The sequence below is a fragment of the Callospermophilus lateralis genome, chromosome 10, assembly GCF_048772815.1.
Source record: "Callospermophilus lateralis isolate mCalLat2 chromosome 10, mCalLat2.hap1, whole genome shotgun sequence".
Taxonomy (NCBI): Eukaryota; Metazoa; Chordata; class Mammalia; order Rodentia; family Sciuridae; genus Callospermophilus; species Callospermophilus lateralis.
In genome coordinates, this window is record NC_135314.1 from 44,633,386 (window position 1) to 44,657,730 (window position 24,345).

Consider the following 24,345-nt stretch of genomic DNA (forward strand, 5'->3'; position numbering starts at 1 on the left):
CCCTTTCAAGTTTGGTTTACTTCCATTTCCTCCCCACTTCTGGGGAAGCCAGAGTTTGAAGTTGGTGAATCGAGCATGCTCACTGGGGGTTCTGGAGCTACACCTTGGGCAAGCCCACCCAACCTCAGGCCTGCCATGCCTCAGGTCCGTGCCAGCACCTGTACTCCATTCAATCTGCTGTTCTGTTATGGCTTCTTAGCAGAGCCCAAGAGGCCAGCTGCACAGCTTGGCAGCTGGGGAGCTATGTCACAGCTGTGTCTACCTGTGCCTTGGGTTCCTCATCTATAAAATGGAAACGGTGATAATGGTAGCTGCTTCACAGGGTTGTTGTGAAGGTGACATGAATTACTATTTGTAAAGTGTGTAGAAAATTGCCTGTGTAGGGGCTGGGGTTGTGTCTCAGTGGTAGAGTGCTCGCCTAGCATGCACAAGGCACTGGGTTCGATCCTCAGCACCACATAAATGTAAAAGAGATATTGTATCCATCTAATTGCTAGAGGTGTTGAACATTTAAAAAAAAAAAAAAAGAAAGAAAGAAAATTGCCTGTATAGAAAATGTAATGTTTGTTAAACAACAACAAATTTTTGTAAACTGGCCCTGTCTGCCGTTGCCCTTACATGACATGGTATGTCAGTGCGTTCAGTTTTTCTTATAGACCTGGAAGGTTAGAGCTCTGACCTCTCTCCTATGTAAGCAGGTACAGAGGGTGACATGAGCATATGAGCAGCCTGGTAGAGACTGAATGCGAATGACTGCTCTGCCACAAGTCTCACCAACTGTGGAAAATATGCGGCTGAGGAATACCAAGTGGAACGATAACCTTTCTTTTGCTAGCAGAATAGAACTTGGGTTAAATGACACTTGCAGCTGAGTTTATTTTTAAGGTTTTCCTGGCATTATACTCTACAACCTTTGCATTCATAGTTTTATCTGGCTGGATTGGTCAGTGGGTAGTTTTTAAAAACAGCTGGAGTCACAAACAAGGGAACAGGAAAAGATTTGGATTCTGATCAATGGGGTTCGAAACTCAGCTCTGCAGACCTGATTAAAGTTTATAACATCATAAGCTGTATGGTGTATATTTATTGTAAGGGAATATGTCTGGGTCCTTATTTCTGCGAAGTGCTTTTGTGTTTTCACTATTTGAGTTTTGCACTGAGCCTATGAGACATGCAGAGTTGGAGTTGTATACCATTTTATGGATGGAGAACTGAGGCTCACTCAGAAGTAAAACATCCTGCATGAGATCTATTTGAATGGTAGTTCTTCTGATTAGTGTTTGACAGAATTATTTTGCCCTAAAAAAGTTTAGAAATTGACATTTTGTGATTTTTGAAGGGGAAGAATGGAAGTTATACTATTAATATTGAGCTACATTAATATTTTGCTTATAACTCAACATTAGAAGCTTAAAATATAGTCGATAGAAGGAAAGAAGCTACAGAGAATTCACCAAGTTTCTTGATGAAGTGACAGTGTATCCATCCAGTCTTGCACTCATTCTTTATTGCACAATTTCATCAATCATTTTATCACATTAAAAAATATATAGCATGCCACGCACCATGATGAGCCCTGAGTCATCAATGTTAAATCAGAACAATACGGGACAGTTGAATTTAAACTGTGGCTAGTTCAAGTTGATGTGTACTTTCAGTGTAAAATTCTCACAACCTTTCAAAAAAGCATAGTGCAAAAAAGATCATTAATTTTCTTATGTTAATAACTTATTGACATGATATTTTGGATATATTGGGTTAAAATAAAACATATTAAAAAGAATTTCTTCCCTTCCTTTTTAAAAAAATGTGACTAATTAACAGTTATGGGCATGGCTTGCGTTGTCCCTCTCGTGGACAGACTGGTGGAGAAGCTCTCTGAGTGGTAGAGGAAGTAAGAGCCTGTGTATTTGCCCTGCTCTGATGAGGTGTCAGCCCTCTTTGCTCCTATGCTTTGCTTTAGATCTTGGGTCCTCATTTTCTTTTTTAATTTTTTCTTTTTTTTGGCAGTGGGGTTTGAACCCAGGGGTGCTTAAGCGCTGAGCCACAACCCCAACCGTTTTAATTTTATTTAGAGACAGGGTCTTGCTGCGTTGCTTAGTGCCTTGATAAGTTGCTGAGGCTGGCTTTGAACTCATGATCCTGCTGCCTCAGCCTCTGGTGCCACTGGGATCATAGGTGTGCACCACCACCCCGGCTCTTTTGGCTTCTTAACCCCTTTCAGTGGGAGGGAACCTGCTTTCAGCAGGTCTGTGAGGCCACAGCTTTTCTCGCTAGCCCTGCCCCTTTCGGCCTGTGTGATACTATTGCTCTTCACCACCCTGGCTACTTGGGCATCCTTCATTTGTCTCTTTCCTTTCTGGCCTCTCCTCGAAATCTCTTTGCTGGCTCTTGCTCATCGTGGATGAAGGAAGGCAGAGCTGTATCTTCAGTCATCTTTATGTGTTTGAGCTCTTCTCATGGTTTCTGACTACCTGGTTTGGAGCTCCCGACTCATATTTGTGTAACTGCATTTTGGATACTCCTGCTTACCTGAGACCAGCATGCCTTTGGGCATTGTCACATGCCTAGTCACCAAAGCCTGAAAATGAAGTCTTTTTCCCTCACCTTTGCATCCCTCAGAAACTCCTGAGTCAACCATGGCAATGGCTCCTGCTCATCCTTCCTTGACCATTACCACCCCTCCTCAGTTCAGGCACTCTGCATCTCTTTCCTGAAAGGTCCCCACAATTCTCAGCCACCTTTTCCCCTTAGTCTTTCCCTATCTTTTGCATTCTCTGTTCTTCCAAACTGAGATTCCGAATGTGCAAATCTGTTTATGTCGCGTGCATATCTTTGAAACCCTTCAGTGATTTCTTTGTTAAGGGTAAAATCCAAAATCTTTTGCATGAACCAAAAGACAGAGATGGGACAAGGCAGGGGGTGATCTGGCCTCTGCATTGTCCCATTCTCATTTCACTAATCCATGTGCCCCTGGAATGTATCTGGATTCTCCGTAGCCTCCATGACTTAATACTTTTTCCTCATCTGGAGCACCGCCCCCTGCCCTCCCAATCAGGGTCCCATGTACCTTTCAAGACTTTGTTCTCATACCCCCTCTAACCCCTGTTACCTCCACTTCTTCCATGTTAGGCTGTTTGTTGAACTTGGCTGCCTTTCCTAGAGGGCAGGAATTATTCTTTTTATTTCTATGTCCTCAAGCGCAAAATAGGCATTTGGGAGTTATTTGTTGAACAAATAAATGTGAAACAATAAAGAGTAAAGAGAAAGCATTGTGGGAGCTGTGATGGAAATTCCAGTCTGGCAGGGTGGGAACAGGGAGGGTCCTGGAGAGGTGGCCCTTGAGCCTGGCCTTCTAGACTGGTGGTATTGAGGTGGGAGGGAACAGAGGAGTCTTTAATGGCCATCCTTAGTGTGCTGGGCTCTACGGGATACCAGGATATCAAGTAGGCCTGCCCCTCTGCTCAATGCCATCATCACCAGAGTAAAATGAGGGTGATGTCACATGTCCCTTTGGGCTAGAGTCTGTCGTTTGTCCCTAAGCTGGGTTATATAACTCAGGAAAGCCTCGTTCCCCCAGCATACAGCTGGCACAGCAGGCAGGCACCCCAGTCCCTGCCTGAGCCACCTTGGAGGAAAGGAATGCAGAATGGTTGCTTGTGTTTGCTTCTTTCCCTCTCCTTCGGATCTGGAGCAGCCTTTGTGGATAACAGAGAGGTGACCTCAGTAGCCCGAGAAGGAAGAAGCACAATGAGTCATCTCAGGTCCTAATGAGGTGCATGGGGGACCCTTCCTGAGAATGAGGGTCAAGTGAGGTCGTGCTTTGCCCGGGGTGAGTTTTGCCTTGGGGCTTCAGGCAGCACTGGAGCAGAGCTGAGCTAATTTTACCCACAGGAGCTGACTGTGCTGAAAGGCAGGGCTTATGACATTGGCCTTATCATCCTGTGATGCCCAGAAATCTCCCAAGGTACAACCCCGTTATGTCTGGGCTGCTTTTTTTCCCCATTCCAGTTAAATACATTTTTCCATTAGATGTGCATATGGGGAAGAAGAATGCTGAAGTGCAGAGAGTTCCAGATTTGGGGAGAAGGCCGTGGAGTTGCATTTTGGTTCTGCCTCTTCCCCTTCCTTAAGAGACATCTGACTATGGGCCAGTTTTCTAATCTCTCTACATTTCCTCATGTGCAAAATAGGATCTAAACCTATGTCCTAAGATTGTTCCCAGGTTGACACACTTGGTGGTGCTTAGCTATTACTGCATGTATTCACTGTCTTAGCTGCCTATTCCTAGTGTTTCCTAGGAGGAAGATGTTATTGCTGTCCCTATCCTACATGTAAGGAAACACGCACAAGGAGATTAGGTAACTTGCCTCAGGCCACCAGTGAGCACTGATGGAGTTGGGGAAATGGACCCAGGCCAGAGATTCCAGGGACCACACTCTTAACCACAGTACCTTGTACCCTGAGATGATAAAGCTTTTGGCCTCTGCTTAGTATTTTCTAACCACCTCCTGTGTATGAGGCCTTGGGCTCTACGGTGAGTAAGAAAGCAGAGAAACTGTGTTCTTTACAGAATTGAGCTTGCAGTTGGAAGCCCCCAGGTCAGCCCCGGGGTTCAATGGTGGATGTAGTTTAGTATCTGATGTTGCAGGCACCAGATGGAGTGACCCTTAGCCATTCTCTCATCTCATCTTCACAAGCCCTTCAACAATCAGTCATTGTCATACCTATCTTACAGATGAGCAAACAGAGACCTACGGAGATAACATTCCTCCTCACATTTTCTGAGTAGGCACAGAGCAGACCAAGGCTGTTTGGTCTGTTTATATCTGTCTCTTTGTTTTCTCCATTAACTGTGCTGCCTCCCAAGTTGTTATTGTCACAGAATCCGCAACGCCTTTCTGCCTGCCCCTGGCAGCCTGGAGAAACTAGTGTCCATGAAGAACATGGTCATCAGTTAAGGAAGGTAGGTCTGGGTGATAACAGAAAGGTAGAAACAAAGGGATGGACTTGTTCCAGTTTTTCTTTGCTGTGTAACAAATTACCCCCAACCTCCCTAGCATATAACAACCATTTATTACGGTCACGCATTTTCTGGGTCAGAAGTTTGAACAGAGCTAAGCAGGATGGCTTCTCTCTATAAGGCTGGAAGACTTGAAAATGGGTGCTAGAGGCATCTGAATGCTCACTCACACATCAGCTGAGATGGTATCCATGTCAGAACATCTCTGTGTGGTCTCTCCAAGTGGCTTAGAGTTCAACGTAACTTTCTCATTGCTTGGTGGCTGGTTTCCAAGAGCAAACCTTAAAAGGGTGGGAGAGAGGGAGAGAGATAGAGGCAGAGAGAACGGGAAAGAAAGTGCAAGAGTGAGTGCTAGCAGATGTCAGGTAGAAGCTGGATCTCTGCGTTGTAGTCCGTTGTTTCCAGGGAAGGGGAAATAGAGTCCACATCTCACTGCAGTGGCTGAATTCCATAAGAGCATGTCAGGCTGGACATACTGCTGGGGGTATGTTTAAAATCCACAGTGTGCCAAGCCCCTTTTTGGCTAAGAAGAACCGAGAGGGGAACAGACTTTTCTGGAGTCCTATGTTGTGGGCTATGCAGAGTGAGATGGGTCAAACATGAAGCAAGCAATGCCTTTGAGGTGCAAATCTGGAAAACAAAGATGCCAAGCTAGGAATTCTCAGGAAAATGTCAGTCCTTAGGCTATACGGTGCTTCATTATATGTGGATTAGAGTTTCCGCGGACTATAAACTAGTTTGTGCAATTAGGATTAGCTTAGTAACCTATTAATTATTTCACTTTGAGAGTTCTAGGTCCGTTTGTCTCATTATAGTCAAGTGAGATTTTTTTTTTTTTTTTTTTTTTCCCACAGAGGCAGGAGAGAAGGTCTTAAATAGGTACAGACAGACATGGGTTTGGGGCAGATGAGAAATAGAGGAATGGATGGATGATTATTAATGGGTTCATTTTTTTCTCCTCCTGTATCAGGAATAAGTCTAGGAAAGGCAGTCCATGTAATTTAAGTGGAAAGGGAATGATTCAGGGAAAGAGGTGCTAACAAAATAGGCTGGAGCAGTGGGAGTCAGGATTAAGTCCATAGCCTTGATCTAGGCAGAAGGAAGATAGGATTAGGAAGCCCCTGCTGAAACCTCTGCCACTTGCCTCATCAACCCAAGTTGGGGACTGGGCACTGGACTGCCACATGGAGTGGCTTTTTGACTCTTACCACTCCATGCTATAGATTGCTAGTCAAAATAGTAGCAGGACGATTTAGCTTCATCTCCACCTTCTTCTAACCAGGCTGAGAATCAGGGCATTTTATGTAGGGTGACTGTGTTCTAGTGAATCTCCATTAGAGGTAGTACCATCTTTTTAAGGGCATTTGAAAGTGTGACAGATAATTTTTTGTTGTCTCAGTCCCTGGAAGCCAGACCACCACATTGGCATTTAGAGGCTGTGGCCAGGGATACATGAGACATACAGATAAGTAACTGCTTTTCTCCAAAGGGCAATTTCTCTCCTGCTAAGAACTACTAATAGGCCTTGGAATATGTTTGCAGTATGGATATTTGTTTTTTGGGGTGGAGAAGTAGCAGGTCAAACAAAGGGGACAGCATGAACTAAGAGTTCAGTCTGAGTAAAGCAGACAATGTGTGCCGAGTGGTAGGGGGAGGGGTTTATGATGGGAATAAGTTGGGTGTGGGTAGTGAAGAAACCTGAACTATTAAATAAAGTCCCTGGATTTACTTTGTTGCCATTGGTAAGCCACTTCAGAATTGGAGCAGGGTCCTGGAGATACAAACCTAGCCTTATGTAATCGCCATGTACCATCAATTATGAGTTCTCCTTCTCCCTTCAATTATGTTTTTGAATGAGTGAATGCTCCAGTTAATCTTTGGTTTATAGGAGTTGGACTGCTTGATACCTGGGTTTTGTAAGATCTAGGATCCTGTGGTCTTGAAAATCCTGGCAGTCAGCTTTTGGACTTTTGAAGAACACACAGAGAGGGCATGGTGGCAGATACTGTCTGCATATCCCGTTAAGATTATTGTAGTTAGGTGTCAGCTGTAGAGAAGCAATGTCCTAAGAATCTTGAAGGACAGAGGATTCTTCCATGGATCTTCCTTGTGGAGCTCCTAGGCCAGGAAGCATGCAGGGGAAAACTGTGTTCACATTAGTGCTCTTGCATCTTGAGCTTATTATTAATTGCCAATCAAACCAGCAATTTGCTGACAAGGTTCATGCGCTGTGACCATGACTGCAGTTGTTCTTGGGAGCGGCTTGCTGGTCTGCATGGAGATGGCTGCTTCACAGTGTCCCTGGTGCTGTCCTGTAGGGTCGTGGTGGCCTTTTGACATCAGGGTCAGTTCTTCTTCCTTCTTTTCACATGGGCTTTGGAGGTTGGAAGGGGAAGCTCAGTGATGAACTGAGCAATCATATATAGCATGCGAGACATTTCCTTGTTAGTTTCTCTCTAGGGTGGCATTTCTCAAGTCTTTGAGGTGGGAGAGAAAGGGTATATGAATGTGCAGGGTGACTTAGAACTTGCTTTCTGTGGATGGAGAAACTGGTTCAGAGAAGGAAAGTGATTTGCCCAGGGTCATGTGGTGAGCTTGCCTCTGGCCAGCACGGCACCTTTAGAGCAGGCTTAAATTACACCCTGCTATGGGGGAGAGCGTGCAGAGGCTCTGGAGCCAAAGGCTGGCATGTGGCTTCCAGCTCAGCCACTTACTATAAAATTTGTAAAATGAGTACCTTGATTATATCTGATAATAAACATTCAAATAGGTGAGGCATAGGAAAAGCATCGTTAACTACAAAGAAATGTACAAATATTCTTATGGTGATCTGGATGTTTATGGCTGGTAATTGGTGGGACCATCTTCAGATAAAGGATAGGTCAGTGAGAACACCACTGACCACACCCCAATCACAGAGCACCCCCAAGGGGTGCAGAGCTCATTGTATCAGCAAGAGATTTTGTATCTGTGAAATATGCTCTGTACAATATCTTGGTGAGATGGAAGATGGAATTGTTCTCATCCTGATTTTACAGATAAGGAAGTTGAAGGTCAGAGAACAGAAGGGATTTCTGAAGCCACGCAGCTAGTTGCATGGAAGCTGGGAGTGGGGATGCTGATGACCTCGAACAGTGATTTTTTTCTCAAACTCTTTTTTCACCTTCTTCTGTTCCTCCATTTGTTGTTATTCCAGAGATTCCAGACACAAACTGTAAGACTTTGGGATGCAAAATGTGTTGCTCTCAGTAATTCTTTGTGGCTGTTCATGCTGTTTGTTCAGGTTGAACACATCCAGAAGAGCAAGAGAACAAAGAAATGGGCTTCTGTTGCTAGCTGAGCATCTTTGCCCTACCTGCCTTTCCATATGCAAGCTAAAATATATTTATAGATGGGTGATCATAATGTAGCATGTATTGTAGCAATCTGCTAACCAGTTTACTAAACTGGTTAATTCTCATAGAAGCCTTTTGGGGTAGATAACCAATAATATCTTCTCTTTTACAAGTGAGAAAATGGGTTTAGAGAGATTAAATAAATTGCTTGAGAGAATGTAGGTCATAAATAGACTGTAATCTAGATTTTCTAATTGGAGACCTCCCTCTTCTCTGCTACAACCTATCCACATTGCCTGTCTCACAGGTAACAGTGTAGAGCTGCTGTTAAGCAGGTACATTGCAGACCTTGGAGTTACTGGAATTGGAGCCCAAGGTACTTTGAAGAGCATAGAAGGCTGATGGTTTTCAAGTCACGCTACCCTGAGCCTGAGAGACTCCAGGAGTAGCCTTGGGGTTGGGGTGCCAAAAGAGGTGAGAAGTGGAGGGGAAAAGGGGAATGCTAAACAGCTGAGAAGGAAAAATTTTGCTGGTAGGAAAAAAAAAAATCAAAACCATTGTGGTTGCCCAGTACCTCTTTTTATTAAGATAGAGTCGCTTGACACAAGCCACAGGCTGTGCCTGGTCCTCGGGCTGAGATTCCCCCAGCCTAGAATTCCTCCTTTAACTCTGTGGCATTTTGTTAGAAGCATCTCCTTTATCTCAAGTTTCCATCTTTTTTCTTTTCTAAGGAAAAGTTTGTTTTGTCGAGTTCCATCTGAGACCATTGGTGGACCAGTGGGAGGTTCAGGTTCTGAATAGCTGCACAACCTGCAGGCGACCCCATGTGCAAGGTCATTGACCTGCATCTGTCAACCTGGCTGTGTCTTCCATTTGGACCCTGGGAACCTTGCTGAGATTGGTTCAATTTCTGTGCAAAAATGTGTTGAAATTATAGCCGGTATTGCGTTATTTTACTGCCCTAATTTCCAAAGACATTGTCCATGTAAATATGTGCAACTATTACGTGTCCACTGTGTGCATGTTGCTGAGAACCAAGTCAGAGTTCCTGATGATGAGGACCTGGAGGGAAGACATCAGCAAATAAGTTTTGTCAATTATTTTTGGAGACAGTTATGTTTGTTATATATGTTTATTATGCATGTTAGTTATGGGAAGAGGATTTCATCTCATACAAATAAAATGGGCAGAATCTGATCAAGGGGAAGAAGACAGATGATAGTCTAGAATTGTAAGGGGTTGAGTTTGTACTGTGGGTTAGTTAGTTCTGGGCTCTCGCACTTACTGTTTTTGGAACTTACATACTTTTCCTTTTCTTTAAGCTTCATCCTTATCTGTGATATGGTTATCAGACTGCACAGCTCAGAGGGGATTAAATGAGATAGTATATGTTGAGTAAACATTCATTAAATTGTAATTATTACTGCTATTATTTGGCAGTGAGTAGTTCATTATTTTTTAACTTCATCAGTGGTGTGATCAGAGTTTTGATTCTCAATACTCTGCTTTTAGAGATAGAGTACAGTCACCTCAGCCCACAATATTAAATTTCAGTTCATGTTTCTAGCATCCTCTGTTTCGGCAGCCATCTGCACCTCTCTCACTAGTGGCCCACCATCCTTAGAACTTGGCTCGAGCCTTTTTTTTTTTTTTTTTCCATGGACATAGCTTCTCACTGCCTGGGTTCCCTCTGATCCTTTCCCTCTGTTCCTGCCCTGCCCTCTTTTAATACCTATCCCCATAGTAACTGGCCACTGGGAGGGAAGTCACAGAACTCAAGGGGTTCTCCACATCTTGTCCTCCATCACAGTCAGTCTCCATCTTGCAGGAGGTCTGTGAGCTCTTTGAAGTTATGTGCATCTCACAGACCTTTTTGCTGGAGTATCCCTGGGGATCCAAGTGCATACACATAGTAGGCACATATCTCTGCAATAAATTAATGTAGTGCCTTTCTTGTATGTTCAGCACATGGAAGCAAATGATAAAATGCAAACCAGAAAACAGTCATCATTGAGCTGTGTGCTCCTCAGCCTTGGGAATGAATTTCTGGGGAAGATCCCGCTTTCCATAAATGACAGCAGTGACTTGGCTCTTTGCAGGGATTGAAGAGATTCTTGACAACTAGCGCTTTAGGAGAGGCCTGAAGGAAGCCAGAACAGCCTTTTTGTACTCTCAGGGCTCCTTGGGAACCCCTGGCCCAGGTGATCTCCCGCAAGACCTCTGGTACGTAAATGAGCCTCATCTGCGGCTCAGCCTGCTGCCTGCTGCCTGGGATGCCAAAATTCCAGATTGAACCTCCATGAACTGGGCTGGGAAGCTTAATGGATTGGAGATTACTATCATTTTGGTATCTGCAGCTTGAAATATCTTGTGCCCTTGATTAATTCATGCTTGGGCGCTTCCTTGTGTTCTCTGGTAAATAGCTATTTACTGTACATTTATTTCCCCATGGGCTTATTTCAGAGAGACTGGAGCCTGTGTTTTTAACAGCTTCTCCAAGGAAAACATGGAAGGCCACGTTTCCGGAATTGAGAATCTCAGGGGGTCTTCCAAATGTCCATCTCTATTACCTCTTTTTGGCCCAGCGTTTGCTTTTAGCTGAAAGGGGAGATTTTTGTCTTGAGCTGTCCTGTAGCTATATGTGACTTGGAGTTTGAAAATCTGACAGCTGCTGCTGAGCTTTGAAGTGCAAGAGTGAGCATCATGTAGATATAACCCTGCCGAACTTCAGATCATTCTCCTGTAATTCCCAGAGCCTTCATGTTTCTTTGTCTTGTGAATGACCTCACTGTTTTTTGTATTTGTAATGGAATGCACAGTCATTTACAAGTAATCACACAATAATCCCTTACACTTTTATAATGCCTTACCCTTTTCCACAGGGCTTTCTCTCTCATTATCTCATTTGATCCTTATAACCACTCTGAGGGGGAGGAAGAGTCGCTCTTTTAATCTCTAATTTTCAGGTGTACAAACTGAGGTTGAGAAAAGTTAAACAGTTAGCCAGAGGTCAAATGGTGTGGAGCAGAATTGGAACTTGAATCTCAAGTAGTCCAGCTGGTAAACCCAAGCTCTTTTTTCCTGTGTGTTCTTTTCACCTCTTCCTGTTGGTGTGACCTTGAGAGTATACTTAACTTCTCTGATCCTCAGTGTTCCTGATACTATCCCTAAAGGCAGTTGTCAGTGAGAATTAAATGAGACTGTGTGGGAAAGCATTTAATGCAAGGGAAAGCATACTATTAGTGTCAGGCATTGTTTTTACTACATGAACGTCGAATTCAAATACTGTGTTAGAATAGTGGATGAAAGGAACGTTTCCCCCCTTTTGTTAAAAAAAAAAAAAATACTGAGGTCCAGAATTGTGCTAGAGTCGTCAGAGATCACAGGCTTCCAACCCTGTGATTAGCAAATTGACCCTGCTTCTTTACTTTCGGATCCTGAGAATCATGTTGGCAAGACCTCTTTTCCTACAGGTCTCTCATTTCTCTCTTACTGTTTTGTCTTTGGAACACCTTTGTATCCCGTGGACAGTTTTAGGTCTGGCAGCTCTGGAGTGCAGTAGTGGGGAGGTGGGAATGGGATCTTCATCCCTGAGCTGCATCCACTAAAGGTGGGATCATGGCACTGTAGATGCCATGGTAGAGGTAGGTGAACGACTGTTCTCGAAGGTCAATCTTATTTAGCTTTCTCACTAGTACATGCGACTGGATTTTACAGAATATATCTCACGAGTGCACGTGGCTAGCAGGACGAATGCTGAATGCAGTAACACATTGGAAAACCCCAAAAAGACTGTATTTCAAGTTGGCAGCAAATGCAAGAGGAGTCAGCAGTGTGGTGTGGTCAGGAGAACAGCAGGAGTGATTGAGGGCTAAAATCTGGGAGAGCTTTGTTTCTGTATACGTATTCACCTACGAAAATTCCAAACCAATGAGACAAGCATTGGTTGACATATGGTCCTAAGAGGCAGAACGAGGAGCAGGAGGTTGAAGGCCAGGGAACCAGATTTTGGCTCCATATAAGGAAGAACGTTCTGGTGGAAAGATGGAATTAGCAGCTGCAGGAGATAATGATCTCTGCCTCACAGAGACCTCAGGGATACCATGGGGGGATTCATAAACAGGCATCTGGCCAGAAGCATTGGGCCAGGAGGAAGAGAGGCACACATATCTGAAGGAAAGTGAAGAGTCCCTTTGTAGATGTGGAAACTGGACTCCAAATGTTTGCAAAATGGAGGGTAAATGTAGAGTCTTTCATTCTGGTTTTTATATCCATCCCTGTGACTCACCCCTTGGATCTTGGGTTTTAGAGCTTCCAGGTGCTATGCAACTATTTTCTGTAGAATATGCTCCTTATATTGGGAGGAACTCAGGATTCCTGGGAGAACGAAGAGCATTCCTTTACTGTCTTCCACCTACCTCCTAGGCCCCCTGGGAGGGTTGCAGTGTCTAGTATTATTTCTGTACGAGTATTTGTGTACTTTTGGCGTGTGGTGGAAGGTTCTTTGACCCAGTTTCCTTACCTATCTTAATGGTCACTTGTATTTGTTAATTTGTTAAACATGCGATAAGTGAGATATATTTGTGTGTGATCTACTTGTTAAAATATAAAACAAGTAATCAAATTAGTGTGTGTGATGACAATTTAGATAGAACAACTAGAAACTGCTTTAAGAGCAGATAGCTGGATAATTTGGGGATATCTACCCAATTTGTGGATGAATACCTGTAAGCCACAAGGGAAGAACTGACTGGGACAATGTCAGGATGAGTGACTTCTGGGGTTTAGGGCTTAGGTCCCCTCACTCCCTGCCCAGTGCTGTTTGTGGATTGAAGACTCCCTGGGGTGAGAACCCCTGCAGGTCTAAGAGCCAGGAAAAGGGAAAGGATGCTGAAAAATGGTCCATCTGGGCCTGAGGAAGCCTTTACAACCAAGAGTAGAGCAAGATCACCCCAAGCCAGAGAGCCATGGGGAAGCCAAGGAATGATAGTTGGGTTCCCCTCTCTGGGTAGACCCCTGCTTCCTCACACGTCCGTTTCTCCTCGCCCCTCCCCCCCACTCCCCTCTCCCTCCTTCCCTCTTTCTCATTCTTTCTCTTCACTCTGGAGTCATTTTTAGATGAGATCCATTCCTGACTGGCTTCAACTGGTTCAGCTTACTCCTAGAACACTTCATGGGACCTCAAGGTCAGAATGAACCTGGGCAACTCACAGTTCTCTGTCCAACGACAACAAGGTTCTGTTGATAGTCTGGTTTTATTCTGCAACCTCAAGCCTGCTGTCTGCTCCGTGAAGAACTCATACTCTTCTGAATTCCCAAGAGAGTCAGGGATAGGTCCTGCAACAGCTCCTTTCAGTGCCCTATGTACCGTGGACTAGGTTCCTGGCAACCAGCTCAGGGGCATCACTGAAAATGCTGCCTCCTTCCCTGGAGGAGTAAATTTATTTCATATTGTTGCATTTTGGATGGTCCCATTCCTAAGGTGAATTTAAAGCCCTCAAACCAGTCACTTCCTTGGAGGCTTTCTCCTGTGGCAGGACGGTGTATGGAATTGTTGAGACCCCCCTTCTGTGGGGGTTAATAATTCACTCTAAGTAAGGAAGTCTGTCTTCAGTGGGGCATGTTCTTCAAATGCCAGAGGAGAGAAGGGTGATTTTTCTGACATCCTCTAGCCTGCTTCTCCATATTTGGAAATGTTTACCCACCACACTGATCTATTGGAAGAGAAGGTGGTGACTCAGGGTTGAGGAGAAGCAGGATTTGAATTCTTGTTTCCAGAAACAAAGTCGCCCCCCTCCCCCTGCCCTGCCCTGCCCCCTCCATTCCTCTGCCCCTTGTTCTGGAGGTTGAGGAGAGAATGTCTCAGTTCTGCTCCCCTCAGGCTTCGGGACCACCTCCTGGCTGTGTCCTGTTCTGGGACTGAGGGCCTGGGAGAGGGAGTGAGGGACAGCAGAAGGCAGCAGCCCGTGGGGCCTGACCTCCTCGCGTGAGTACAGCATTGCTGCCAGAGAGCGTGGTGTTTCTGCCTGGGACTCAGGGCTGGCTTGCATGGTGATGGGAGATATGGCTGGGAATGCCGGCTGTTTTAATTTGGGGTGTGGACAGCTGCTTTCCCAGGAGAGTACTTCTCACAGTGGGACTAAGAAAAGGGATCTGCCTGAGGAAAAGTTTGATTTGTATTTAAAAAAAAACATGTGACGGATATTTCCTTCCACCGAAGGCCTGGCTTAAGTTGGGTAGAAAGGTAACTTGGAAGTGTTGTGTGTCTGATCACCAGGGCTAGAGCATCCAGGCAAGAGATGTTTGTAGACACAATCAGAAGGGGTGGTTTTATGTTGAAAAACAGTTAGGGTTGGAATGGAGAGAATTCACAATGTGTGTAGCATTTGTGTGGTATTCAGGGTCTGGAATGAACGCCTTGCATGTGAGGCATTGTGTAGATTTGATAGGTTGTCAGAGTTGGAAGGAGGCTGAGAGGTTCTTGGTCCATCTGTCTTATTTTACAATGTGATAAGGGGCGGAGCAGCCCAGGGAGCCTGGCGAACTTTCCCCAGAGACCCATGGCTAATTAGGTGGGACTGGAACCCAGACCTCCCAATTCATTGTTCTTCCACCAGACTAAGCTGTTGTCCAGACAAGGCAGAGGAGGATGCCCATTTACAGATGAGGAAATTGAGAGATGCTAGACTTATTCACACTTACTGATCTAGTTGGTGAGAAATTGAGGACTAGAGCCTACTTCTCTTAGTTCAAACCTCTTTTCATTGGTGATATGGGCTTAGATGTCTGAATTTGTTTCTGCCTTTGTTTTTTAATTTTTTAAATTATTATTATTTTTAATTTATGCATGACAGCAGAATGCATTACAATTCTTATTACACATATAGAGCACAACTTTTCATACCTCTGGTTGTACACAAAGTATATTCACACCAATTCATGTCTTCATACATGTACTTTGGATAATAATGTCCATCACATTCCACCATTAAATTTTACTCTTTTTTCTTCTTTGGTTTCTGTTTAACTTTTTCTTCTTTTGTCAGTGTTGTTTAATGTGACCTTCTCATCTCCCTTGCTGCCTGTCTTTTCTTTCCCCAAAGGAGATGACAGCTTGTCCAAAAGGCAGAACTGAATAGTGTAGACTTTTATTTCTGTTTCATCTGTGGCAGTGAAAATTATGCATAGGCCTTGAAAGAAATCGAGCAGGGCTTTCCATCTAAGCCCCTACTGCTAATAAAACTTCAGATTTTGAGAATTCTGGAGTATTATTCCCTTTCAAAGATGACCCCTGATTTGGACTAGATTTTAAACACACTTGTGCATCATACACACACAGACCACCTGTGCACTAATTTAGCCTGTTCTGATGTGAACAAAGGAGGACCAAGACTAAGAAGGCAGTGCCCTATGATGTCCTCTCCCACTCTGATTTTACATGATGAGCAGCTCTTTGTGGTGAGCTCAGTTTCGGATCAACTTGGTTCCTTTTTCTCCAAGGCTGAACCCAAGCAGTTTGACTTCCAAATGCATGGGCTCAGGAGCAAGCAGATATTAGATATTAGCTGTGTTGGTGGAAGCACTTTGATGCCAGTGGCATTCTGTGGCACCGGTCATAGAACAGTGAAGTGTGCTGAGTCCTGGATTAGTTCTGGCCAATGTTGAAAGGAGGGGAAGCTGCTCTCTAGGCTGCTTTGCATCTGGAAAGAACTTGCATGGGATTCCTAAGGCCCTGTGCACAACCTGTCTCCTCCTCTGCCCATCTGAGGCTGCCATAGATGATATAAGCTCTGCTTATGAGGTGGAACAAAACTGCCTTGAACAATGGAGGTTTGGGGGCACTTTGTGCTGTGGTGCTGAGGACAGGGCCACTAGGAGGTCAGCGCTGGTAGTACCAATGTGTGTACTAATGCAGGTAATAGGGACAACTGGCACAATTGCTTGCTTGCTGGGTGCCCATCACTGGGCTATATACTAAATGCTTATTAAATCACCTCCATAGCTGTCTAAGAGTGGGTTCTATTATTATTTTAGTTTAAATTTTGATGAAATACATTTAAAGTAAAATGGAGCATCCTGTTTCTAATTTACTGTTGTGTGGTGTTAGGCACATTCACTTTGCTTGTGTAATCAATTTCCAGAACTTTTCATCCTGTAAAACTGAACCTCTGTACACACAATCAACAAGCCCCATATCCCTGTGCCCCTGGCAATCAGAACTCTGTATTCTGTCTGTGTGACTCTTCTAAGGACCTCATCTAAGTGGAATCAAACAATTGTGTGTGTGTATGTGTGTGTGTGTACGTGCATGCATGCATGCCTGGTTTACTTCACTAACCGTAATGTCCTCAAAGTCCATCCTGTTATAGCATGTGTCAGAATTTCTCCTTTTAATAAGGTTGAATAAATAAATATTCACTGTATGTATATGCCATATTTGTCTATCTATTTATTATTACTATTTTTAAGCTGCATCTTATAGGAGGTAAGACGTATGCATTTTATAGGAAGATAACTATGGCTTTGAGCAGCTAAGTTGCCCACAGTCACAGTCACTAGTGACTTGGCATTTGAGCCCAAGCAGTTTGACTTCCAAATGCATGTGCTCAGGAGTAAGCAGCTATTAGACCCTTGCTAGTGAGCGAGTGTCAAAACAGGGTGCTGCTCAGCCGGATAGTGACAACTCCTCACACATTGCTGTGACATTTCAATAAACTCAGTGTTCCTAAGAGCTATATACAGGTATTTTGCTTGGTTTTGTATTGGCCTCTGGGTCGCTCAGAGCCAGATTTGAATCCTGCCTTTCACAAATGGTGTGAGATTTATGTTCGTTCTTCTTTTTAACTCTTGTTCTTCTTACTTAACTCTCTCTTCCCCACTTTTTTACATTAAGAAAAATTATGAACTAGATGCACCATTTGTCAGGTACTTAGTCTGCCTTCTTCCAAAAAAGCATTCAATGTAAATAAATGGCATGGTATGCAGTTGTGTGTCCTATCCCGTCTGCAGTGTGGTGGGCAGAGGCAGGCTAGGACATGTTTCGTTTGGGCAGTGCCCTGCTCTTTTCTGAGGCTCACTGATCTCACCCGGAGGATGAGGTTGCTGCTGATGACAGTGAACACTCAGACTGCTCAGAGCCCTCCATTAAACACCCCTCAGGTTGACCTCTGATTCTGCTGACACTCCTGCAAGACAGGTGCTGTTCCCCTCATTTCTTTTGTGAGAAAACCAAATCCTGGAGAAATGAGAGAACTTTCCAAGATTCTGTTCCTGCTTACTGATCCTGGTCAAGATATCATCCCAAGATGTCAGCCACAGCATGGGCTACTTTCCTTGAGGTCATCTGTCATGTTTTTCCTGTCTGTGCCATGTATTCATCTAATTTCATTAAATCTTTATTGTGTCCCACTTCTGTGCCTCATACCATTCTAGGCAGTGTCCCAGAAGAGGCTTTAGAGTGAAAAATTAAATGCACAAACCGATGATCCCTTGGAACTTACACTTTAGAAAGGTGGTGGTGTGGGGAGGGCAGATAAGAAATGAAGAGAGAATTAAGAGGTTATGATCAGCAATCCAGAAGGAGAATTCACAAAGGGCATAGGATGGTAAGTGTGGAGTGCTGTAGATGGTGTTTAAGTTGAGATCTGAGTGATAAGGAGTCTGCCCTGCAAACACAGGGGGAGGACATTCCAATGGTGGACAGTCCATCAGTGCAGATCTGTGAACTGGGAGTCAGTGTGTGGCTGTGGCAGCAGGTCAAAGGCTGCAGGGGGAGAATCAGGAGAGCAGAGCCAGTAGGAGCTACTGGATGTTAGGTAGAGACCTGAGTCCAGGGGGACCATCTGTGTTATATTTTATAGGGGCAGTTGCATTGTAAGGAAAGGGCAAGAGCAGAAGTAAGAAGGCTAGTAGGGGACTGGTACAAAATGCTGATGAGAGGTGGTTTACTTTGAGGAGGGCTCTAGCAACCAGGCAGGAGAGAAGCAGATAGGTTCATGACATGTTTTGGAGTGATTGTCAATTGTGATTTTCTCCAGAGAAATGGTAAGCTGAATTGACCCAAATGGAAGTGGAAGCACGTGCAGTTGGGGTTGCTCAGATGAGCGGCTAGAATTCTGGGACCCAGGAGTGTGTCTGTGCTCCCTGCTTTGGTGTCTAACCCTGAGCTTCTGGCCTAGGAATGGAGGGCAGTGGCCTCCTACTTGACTTCCTGGCTAAGAGCTGTTGGAATACCCCCAAATGAGCCCTGCAGAATGTGCCGCTTCCTTTGCTCTCCCTGGGTATTTTTATAAAGCATTCTTTCCCACCAAGAATGTGGAACTTTTTGAGTGATGTTGACTTTATGGGACTTATTTAACATATTCCTCTTTCTTTTTTTTTTTGTGCGCAGCTGGGGATTGAACACAGGGACTAGTGTGTGCTAAGCACATAGTCCATCCTGAGCTATATCCCCAGCTCTTATTTGTTTCTTGGCCTGTCCTCTTTTCTACAGCCCCACTCAAAATCTCTGTAGAAACTTCTATCTCTGCCCCCTGCCCCCTGGGATGGGCCAGGGAGGCTTGGTGGGAGCTCCTCAGGGCTTCAACACATTACCAAGGCTAGAGGACTGTGGTTGAGTAGGGCACCTCCCACTTCCCAGCCTTCATTTGCATTTGAATTTCTACTTGCTGGCCCTTCTCAGCTCCCTTAATTCCTTTTCTTTTGCAGTACTGGAGATTGAACCCAGGGAGGGCTCTATCAGAAACCACTCTCAACTCTTTTAAAAAATTTGATTTTGAGAGAGAGTTTTGCCAAGTTGTCCAAGCTGGCCTCCAATTTGTGATCCTCCTGTCTCAGCCTTATAAGTTGCTGGGATTAAAGGCATGTGTCCCCGTACCTGGCTTGTGGTTCCTTTTAATGGTCTGGGCTTTCCTGAAAATATTCCATTTTTTTTTAGTGTAGAAACTGGTCTCAGAGAAGTTTGGCAAATTGGTCACTGTAGTGGCTGAATCTAGAATTCAGGACTCCTAAGTAGCCCTGCACTTTAGCCACCAGGACAAAGCCACCCTGCATGTGACCTCATGCCCTTGGTTGTTCCTTGTACTACAATTGGCTTAAGCCTAGAGATCCTCAGAGATCATAAACAAAATAATCTAAAAATCATTCCCAAGGCTTCTTCCACACAGTCTTCAAATAGTTTACAGTGTTAAGTTACAAGGGTTTCTCAAAAAAAAAAAAAAAAAAAATCAATTTAACTTCATCTCTTTTGTTTTTGCTCACTTGAGTTTCTTTTTAAAACTTCCTTCATGTTATCCATTCAGTCAACAAACATTTATTGAGTTCTTACTGTATGCCAGGCATTGTGCTAGGTGCTGGGGATTGATTCAAAGATAATTTGGAGGCGTATGGAAGGGGAGTGGATAATTACAGCACAGTGAGATAAGTGCTATAATAGAGGGATATATAAAGAGCTAGAAATAGCACTATGAATAACATCTCTGAACAAATTGCCTTCTTTTTTCCTTTTGGATTATTCCCTTATGTATATTGCCCAAAGTGGGATTACTGGGTCATTTAAAAGATGAAAACAATTTGGCACAAAAAGATGTAATGACTTGTCTGGGGAATACAGCTCAATTTTCAACAGGGGAAAAAATTGTTGACAACTCCAGATTTAGACCACTTCTCTGGGAGAATTGGACAGTTGTTATAGTACCTCTATCAACACGGCAGCTTTCAGGAGGAGGGGCACCTATTCTAAACATGCCGGCTCGCATGTAGAAATACAGTCCCTGTATTCAGTCTTGCAGCTGAGCCCTTCTCACAAGAACCTAGCGCTCTGAGTATTAATATTGTCTCCATTTTACAAACTAGCAGACAGTGCCCATGTTAAAAGGAAGCACTCTGCTCGAGATTCCATAGCTAATAAGGGAAAATCCAAGAGTGGAGTGCAGTTCCTTTGATTCTGGGATTTCCATCCCATTTTCCATGCTGTGTTCACCAACTGGAGGAACTTGGGCCCTGATGGGGGCTTGGAATTAAGGAGCCCCAACAACTTTTCTCAAGGTCAGGGTCCATGAAATAGGTGTTGACTTTCTTACTCAAAGTCAAAGCCAAGAACAGTTTTCCTTTGTCCCTTGACCCCCCCCCCCAAAACAAAACAAAACAAAACAAAACAAAAAAACCCCCCAAAAACCCCAGGGCCCATTATTCAAGATCCTTACCTGGGTCCTGTGAGGCTATTTTCTTAGCCCTAGCACTGGAGCAGAGATCCCAAGTAGAATTGACCATTGCCACAGATCTACTTTGAAATATATTTTTTTCCTAGTATTTAATGACCTTCAGCAAAGATTCCCTGTTCCTAGTATCAAGAATCTCTCATGACTGAATACTAATACCTGTCCACCGTGGACTTCATTGATGGCCCTGCTCACTCATCCTTACATCAGATACATTCCCTGCCTCTCTTAGAGAATACCCTATATTTTCTTACCTCCACGCTTTAACTCAAGATGTTCTGTTAGTCTGAGATGACCTCTCTCATCTCTACCCTGCAGAACTCTGGCTCATCCTATAGACTTCTGCATAGATGCTGTCTTCTGAAGAAAGTCAGCCCAGTCCCCATCTGCTCCCACACCCTCCAATCCCTTGCACTAAATGTGATTTCCCTGTTCTGCTAACTCACACCGCAGTTGTGAGGCAATAGAGTATAAATGTCTGGTGCATATGGATATGGGATCTAGATTTAGATCTTGTGGTGATGTTTTCTAGCTGTCAGTTAACTTATGTGAACCTGAATTTCTTCAGCCATCAAATGTGTATAAAGGATTACCCCATGTCATAGTGTGTTATGAGAATTTGCTTTTTTATCTGTTCTTCCTTGGCATTTGTCCTCTTCAACTTTATGTCTCCTCTCTCCAAAATGGGGACTTGCTTAAGGGAAGGAGAGTATCGCGTCTTCCTAGGGCCTTGGACATATGGGAACTGCTCTCAGGCACCTTTAAAGAACAGAGATTCCATACGGTCTAACCGTTGGCATTGGGATAGGCTCACTGCTGGGTGGGGGTTCTAGTCATGTGCTAGGCCTCACTAGGAGCTCTCTAATTTGGATCTTGAGACACATACAGGACAAGTTGTACAGATGCTGGCTCCTACTTCTTGGAAGATAGAGGGAGACGGGCCCTAGACTTTTTCCTGAGTTGAGCTGGCTAGTGCTGGCAGATCCCCAAAAGCACAGTTGTGGTCTTAGTTGAAACAAATTTGATTTCTTTCTAGAGTCTTCCACTTGTCTGTGTGTGAGAGTTCCAGACTTAGAGGACAGGATCAGTGGCGGAGTGGGTTAGGGGCAGCTTTAGGAGCCACCTTCCCTTCTGGGGAGGTGGGCCCTTCAGAAGCTCTCTCCAGACATCCCACCCTTGCTTTGCTTGGAGGCTGGCTAGGAAAGGGGGTTTATTTCTTAAGGTGATGACTCTACCATTTAACCTTCTCTTACATCATTTCCCAAAACGTGGCTCCTGAGGAGTCTCACAGTCCAAATGCTTTATCCCAGGACACGAAGTCCTCCATGTCCTGGCTACAGCATCCTTTCCAGCCTCCCGCCCTGCCACATCCCTTCAGTCCTCTTCCACTGGCCTCCCCAGATTAGTCACTGTCCCTGAGAACACCCTGAACTCCTCCTCCTCAAGGCTCTTGCACATTGTGTCCCCTAAGTCTATTTTCTTCCTCTTCATATATGAAGATCCTCTTGAGTGTTCAGGCTCAGTTTAGAAGTCACATCGTCTGCCAAGAACTTCTAGACCCTGAATAAGACACGGGGTGGACTTGTACCTTTGTTGTCTTTTCATCCTGTCTCGTGGGCCAGCAATCCCCAGTGATGTTATGAGGTCTTGGAGAACTCTAGCATGTCAAGCTCAGCAGCTCTACCTGCTGTGTCCACATACTGCTTAATCAAGGACGGGAGGTGTTAGACACATCTGCTGATGAGGGCAGGGAACTTGCCATTATGTCAGTTAGCAGTTACTCCAGAGGGGTTTTGGGGCCCACTCTAGGCTTACTAACCATGATGTATTTGATCATGAGCCCAGCCATTTGAATTCTGCTTTTGAATTGGACTGATATTAGCTCATTCCTAACCTTTCCCAAGTCTGTTTCCCACATACTAGAAGTCTGCTTAGTGCCAAGTCTCTGAGCTTTTAAATTCGCTTAAGAACATAACAGCAAGGTGGAATTCAGGGTGGATTTGCATGCTTCTAAGGTGAAACCTTTTACTTATTTGGAAAATGTGGCCAATATTTTTATCCCAAAGATCTTAAAATGTGAAAATGTTTTTTTGTTTTTTTTTTGCATATGTTTTTGTCTTCAGAATAACTGTCCATATCATAACTGTAACTGCAATTAATAAAACCTGTGTCATGGAGCTTGATTTTTTTTTTTTTTTTTGAAGACCTGTGTTCAGATTCCAGCTTTATTACCAACTAGCCCCCAAACCTTGAACAGGTGCTTATCTCCCTGATCTTCACTTTGATCAGTGTGCAATTTGGGGGATATTTTCTCAAAAGGTTGATTGAAAGTTTAAATGAAATATTGATCGAGAAATTGAAATTTTTAGAGTGTGTGTTTCAAAAACTGGATTGGAAGCCATTTCTAAATAATGTTTTCAATAAGTTTGCATTTGAAGGAAAATACCAAGATAGAAGTTTGTCTTTGTGTATTATATTATGTTTTAAATGACAACATAAATGAATTTACTTTCAGGGGACACGTGGTATCTAATAGAACATAAATGACTTGTAATACTCAGTTTGAGAACAAATAAATCAGAAGCATAGCTTTGAGAAATTGTAGAAGTCTTTGAAGGAGGTGAGCATGAATCAGTGTCTTGGGTGCAGCCTCTGTGTTGGGCATGAGGAATATGAAATTGTAGGAACTGGGCACTGCCCTCAGACTGGCAGATGTTATGAGCCCTGTACTGCAAGTGCAGAGGCTTGGGCTCTGAGAGGTTAAAAATCATTTATGCAAGTCCAGCATTAAAGTCTTGAACTTCAAAGTGTGTTCCTGATGGCTTCTAGAAACCCCTTTTATTTACAGTTGTGACAAGTCCTGCCTTTACTTCGTTGATCCTTTTTCCTCTTCCTCCAGGGCAGCCTCTAATTCAGGGCAGATAAGGCAGTGGAAACCTGCAGTCTCATGACCCATCACTTGCTTAATAAATATGGATAAACATCTTGACTTTTCCTGCCAAGTGTCTCTGCTCATGACATGTCTACTCTGAGCTCATTTGGCTCTACTCATTCATCAGTCTTTACTCTTTTTTCTGAGAGAATTTGCCATTGCCCATCTCCACCTTAGTGGTCAAGAGTATATTTAAAAAGGGTTTCAACTTTCTTAAGAAAATAGTGGAAAAAGAAATTCACTGACTATTTCTTGCCATTTTCTGTGATTTATGGGCCACCATGTGGAAGAGGTGGCAGGGGGCTGGAAGTTAGTAGCCATGGGTCGCATCTTGGATCTGACACTGACTGTAGAGAGGACTTGAGGCCAGCTCTTCCTTTCGCTTTCAGGACCTCGGTGTCTTCATTCGTAAAGAGTGAGGGCCCTGCTAGGTGATTCCTAAGCTTTTAAAATTCTGCATGTTTTCTGGTGTCAAAACCATCAATTTCTGCGGAGCTGCGTAATCCTGCAGCTGTTTCTCTGATACTTTTCAATCTTTAGATTTAATCTATTCAACAATGTATAATTTTTTAAAGGGAAGCTTTTATAGACACTTCTGAAATGTAAGGGTGGGGGGGATAAATGGATGTTAAAAAATAGAAAACAACCAATTAAATAGTATATAGCATGTAATTCTCCTTGGAAACTTACCGCGAAATTGAGGAGCACTTTAACAACTGGTAATTTAAATTGCATTTGAACTCTGCTAATGGTTTGTTTGCATGGGAACTTCAATCATTTCACAGCGGTTCTTTAGCAAAGCTGCTTGTTCTCTTTATGGAAAAGAAGAAAAAAAAA

General features: G+C 43.9%; 1 protein-coding gene across 4 annotated transcripts in view; it reads left to right on the forward strand.

Annotated features, from left to right (window-relative positions):
* Lpp (LIM domain containing preferred translocation partner in lipoma) overlaps positions 1–24,345 on the forward strand; it is a 650,099-nt gene that overhangs the window by 36,974 nt on the left and 588,780 nt on the right. Inside the window, exon 1 of one of the 4 annotated variants that reach the window (XM_076868853.2) lies at positions 10,508–10,581. The exons of the other annotated variants lie outside the window; for them this stretch is intronic. The gene's annotated coding sequence lies outside the window, so the exon portion shown is untranslated. Of the gene's footprint in view, positions 1–10,507; positions 10,582–24,345 lie in introns of those variants that run through there. 4 annotated transcript variants of the gene reach the window in all.